The sequence below is a fragment of the Canis lupus genome, chromosome 6 (assembly GCF_048164855.1).
Source record: "Canis lupus baileyi chromosome 6, mCanLup2.hap1, whole genome shotgun sequence".
In the NCBI taxonomy this organism is placed as follows: Eukaryota; Metazoa; Chordata; class Mammalia; order Carnivora; family Canidae; genus Canis; species Canis lupus.
Genome location: NC_132843.1, coordinates 30,062,677 through 30,067,567, shown reverse-complemented (window position 1 = coordinate 30,067,567; position 4,891 = coordinate 30,062,677). Strand labels below are relative to the sequence as shown.

The following is a 4,891-nucleotide window of genomic DNA, read 5'->3' as shown; positions in this document are numbered from 1 at the left end:
CCCACGTCAGGCTCCCAGGATGGAGCCTGCTTCTCCCTCCTCCTGTGTCTCTGCCTCTCTCTCTCTCTCTCTCTCTCTCTCTCTATGTCTATCATAAATAAACAAATATTTTTTAAAAATAATAATAAAATAAAATTTACCATTTTAAGAATTTTTAAGAATATACGGTTTAGTGATATTAAGTATATCCACATTGTTGCACAGACATCATCACCATTCATCTCCAGAACTTTTTCATCACTCCAAACTAAATCTCCATATCCATTAAACAACAAGTCCTATTTTCCCCACTTCCCAGCCCCTGACAACCACCATTCTGCTTTCTGTCTCAATGATTTGATTACTTTAGGTATCTCACAAGAGTAGAATCATAAAATATTTGTCCTTTTGTTTCTTGCTTATTTCACTTAGCCTCATGTTTCCATGAGTCTTCCCTTAAAGTACAATCTTTTTTAAGGCTGAACAATATTCCATAAAAATATGCAATGCATCATTAATTTACATGTCATCCTTGAGCAGGGGTTATGATCATATCTGCTATCATTCCAATTTTAACATATGTGCTGCTGAAGCAAGTACTGAAGACTTAACCTACTGGAAAACTAAAATATTAGCTAAGAGTTAAGTAGAAGACAGGAAATTGAGGTCATGGAAGTTAGCTAAGTCTTCATCTTTAATAGCAGTAAATGATAATGCCTATGTTTCATAAATCAAGAAAAAGTTACACCAACACCTTGCTTACAGCTATGGATATAACCTCCACAAGAACAAGAATTTTTAAAACTAACAAGAATAAGGGCAAGGTAATTGGAGAGGTAGAGTGAGGGAGAGGTGTTATTTTAAGCATTATTTCATTATTGTTATTGTTGTTGTTCTTAAATCTTTACATATAATAATCTAATAATAAAAAATACCTCCAACAACAGTACTACTTGACCAGAACTGTAAACCAAAACTCCTGATATTTAATAATGTTTACTTTTCATTGCAACAGGCTACCTTTCTCAAGACACTTTCTTGAAGACTTATTGCCAGAGACATCATTAAGTCACATGGAAAAGGACACGGAAAGGCATAGCAATGGCCTAATTCCAAAGGCCTTCTTTTCTCCTTATTTCCATGTTTTACTTCCTTTATTACTGATATTATTATATTTTACATAATATTTTATTACTATAACTATCACTTTTACTACTACTTTTCTTCTTTTAATAAGGTCTATCTGCTTCTTTTGGCACTGGTTTTTGCTACTTGCCTGGAATGTGTAAAAGTTCCTTGAAAGCACACTATCTTACTTCTACACACCCCAGAAATTTTCTCAAAGACCCCTTCTTTTCAGCACAATTTCTACATCAGCATCCAAACTTTGAGGGTTCCAGGCCAAGGCATCACCAGTCAGTATCTTCTGTAGTAGCCCCAACTTCCACTATCCCTATGGGAATAATGCTTCTTCTCTTTGATTCTCCTTAACTAACCAAAGCCAGTCTAACCAACTTAACACTTCTTTTCCTGACTAATCTGAAAGCCTGAGCTCTGTTAGCAACATTAGCATAACCATAAGATTACAGTGAGGCTCTTAAATTTGCAAGAATGATGCACCCCCTGTGTGGTTGCACCCAAGGTGGCTGAGAATAAAGGATATTCACCCCAAATTTCAGCTGATGGGGGACGATCTGGTTCCATGTCCTCAAAATTAAGGAAGAAATCATTTAAACTAAGTTGTTGTTGTTTTAAGATTCTATTACTTATTTGAGAGAGAGTGCAAGTGCAGGGGTTAGGGGAGCAGAGAGAGGAACAAAAAGACTCCCTGCTGAGCAGGGAGCCCAACCTGGGGCTCCATCCCAGGATCCTGAGATCATGATCTGAGCCAAAGTGAGATGCTTAACCAACTGAGCCACTCAGGCTCCCCTAAACTAAGTTGTGTACTACTCACTTTTATAGAGAAAACGGTGATGTTTCAAATAAATACAAAGAATCCTTCTGATCTGAAAATAGGGTCTTCTCAATTGTCAATATTTTCTATCTTCTTTAAGTTCTGTATTTTGGTGTGTTTATGATGTAAGCTATCACCTTTATTTTAATAACTTTTGCAGATGCAGAAATTTGATTTGAAAAAGTGATGAAGAAGGGTGGCCATCGAATCTTCTATATGCTGCATTTGTCAAACATTTCCGTATTATTTCCAGTTCAAAGTTCCATACATTAAGAAAGCTAGAAACCTTTAAAATAAAATCAGTTATGATCATGTGGTGACTAAAAGTCATATCAATTAAGGAATTCTTTTTTTTTTTTTTTAAAGATTTTATTTATTCATGATAGAGAGAGAGAGAGAGAGAGAGAGAAGCAGAGACACAGGCAGAGGGAGAAGCAGGCTCCATGCACCGGGAGCCCGATGTGGGATTCGATCCCGGGTCTCCAGGATCGTGCCCTGGGCCAAAGACAGGCACTAAACCACTGCGCCACCTAGGATCCCTCAATTAAGGAATTCTTAAGGAAGCAGAGATGTGCAAACCAGAAAAAAAATGAATAAGGAGATAACGTGTAAAATGAGAAGGTAGAAGCTGTTTGTGTGTCCAGGATGCAAAGTGCCTAAGAGCTTGAGCTCTGTGATTTAACAGACTTGGCCACAAGATCTAACTCCTTATTAATTGGTAGTGTGACTCTGAGCAAGGTCACTCTAGTACTCTAGGTCTTGATTCCTTCTTCTGTAAAAGGGGAGCAAATATTAATGCCTATAACATAAAATGTTTGTGATAACAAATGAGCATAATCACATGCAATTTTATTACATGCCTACTATATAGGAAAAAATTTTCTGAGCCATCATTATCATAATTATCATTATTTCTCTTTTTATCACACATTATTTTTATTATTCCAAACAGGAAAGTAAATACTAATGGTAAAATGTCCTAGATCAATAAAAGGGTGACTTTCTTAACAAATGAACAACTAACCATGGGATGGAAAGTTCAATGAAATAATGAGCTTCCAATGGCCATCTCACAGGAATTCTGTAATTAACAGGAGTTCCTGCATTAAAAAGGAGGTTATACCTGATTATCATTAAGGTCCCTCTTACTTTTTAGATATAATGTAATGATTAAGTTTATGCAGCTCATTAGTGCCAGCAAGTTTGGGGTGTCATGTGGTCCCAAACTGTCCTTACTTTTAGTTAATAAGGAGAGAGGCTGACTGGGGAGTTTCCAGTTACTATTTCCACACGGTGCTGCCAAGTAAAGTTGTTTCTTATACCCCACAAGCTGGCAGGCCTCACTCTCCTCTTCTGTTTTCATCATGAAAGCCTTAGGAAGCAGAGACCGCCTGTTTTTCCCATCCACTCCCCCAAGAAAATGACAAAATGACATTCTTTCCCACTCTCTGTGAAATGATTTCTGTTAACAGCTCTGGAAAGAGGCTGCAAAGATGTGAGAGAAATGGTGGCAGGATTTGTTGACAAGAAGGTAAAATGAGGGAATTCAGAAAAAAATCACCCACATTAGAGACTGAGGGGCCTGTGGGTTCCATCTGCTCCTCTCTCCCCTGGCCTGGGGTAGTCTCAGAATCATCTCAGGGGATCGTCAATCTTCTTTTAAATGACTCAATCAATGGGGCTTCTAATAAAGTCTAATGGATCTCACTATCAGCAGATTTTTTTCTTAATATTCAGTCTAAAATTTTCCTTTGATTAGTTTAACCTATTCCTCTTCATTAGATGATGGCAGTAATTTTGAAACAAAGGAAAGCATGCATTCTGAAAAAAGTCATTGTGGAAATTTCTGCTTAAAATATCCTAATTTTACAGAAAAACAGGGCATAATTACTGTTCAAACAACCTCTAAAGAAGTGAAATTTCTGAAACAGGAAGTATACTTGGAGCCACCTTGCCCTAATGTACATATTTCTATTCTTGAGACTATGATTAGAGAAATACAAGGAGAGGTTACCTGCTGACCCAAATCAGGCCAATGTGCCTGATATTATATGCAGAAATTCACTCTACATCTTTCTAGACTCTTTTTTTTTTTTTTTAAACTAGAATATCTTTGAAAGTCGTTATGTAAACTAGTAAGAGGATGAATGAAAAAAAAAAAAAAATACCACTCTGAAGGCAACGATCACTGTCCTGGGAGATAAACACAGGCTCTGGGGACAGTGACTTATGGGTCCTGGCTATGCCACTAGCATTGTCTTAGACAATGTATTCATCTTTTGAAGCCTCAATTTTTGTCCTATAAGATGGTCATAATAACCCATACTTCACAGAACAGTCACAAGGCAATTTTGGAGAAGACCTTAGCATAATATAAAGGCAGAAGTCTAACGCTCAATAAAGATTATAAATAATAATTCCCTTTTTGGTGTAAGATTATTTTAAGTATGAAGTTTGGGAAAGATTTATCAAAAATATTTCAAGATGACTGGAAGCAGATGATAACAGACAAATGTAATTAATTGTGAATTTGCATGAAACTAAGTGAAGGGAGCTCATTTAGGAGCAAAATGATTGGGGGGGGGGAGTGTTTCCAGAAAATCTCAATCTTGGTATTCAATGGTGGGAGAATAACGGAGGTGGCGTTTCAGGCAAGGGAACACACGGTATGTTAAGCTGAGCACAGAGTATTCAAGGAGCAATGAACAAACAACCTGCTTTAAACAAAGATGAATCCTGGAGCATGAATGGACAGAGAGATGTAAGGAATAGGTGGGGAAAGGCCAGAATAGGAAGAATATGAGAAGCCAGGCAGCTGTCATTGTGAGCTGAGTTCCTCTTTGGAAAGTGCTCCTATCCTCTGTAAAGACTTTGGTGTGCATCAAATATCAAAAATTACCCTGTGTCACAGGCATAAATGGCAGTATGTGTAACATAAAAGCTCTATACCTGAATCAG

At 37.3% G+C, this 4,891-nt stretch overlaps 1 non-coding gene across 1 annotated transcript; it reads right to left on the bottom strand.

Moving 5' to 3' along the window:
* Positions 1–474: 474 nt before the first annotated feature.
* LOC140636095 (U6 spliceosomal RNA) lies at positions 475–579 on the bottom strand. The gene has a single exon (XR_012033421.1). It is a non-coding gene; the product is annotated as a U6 spliceosomal RNA (small nuclear RNA).
* Positions 580–4,891: the final 4,312 nt, after the last annotated feature.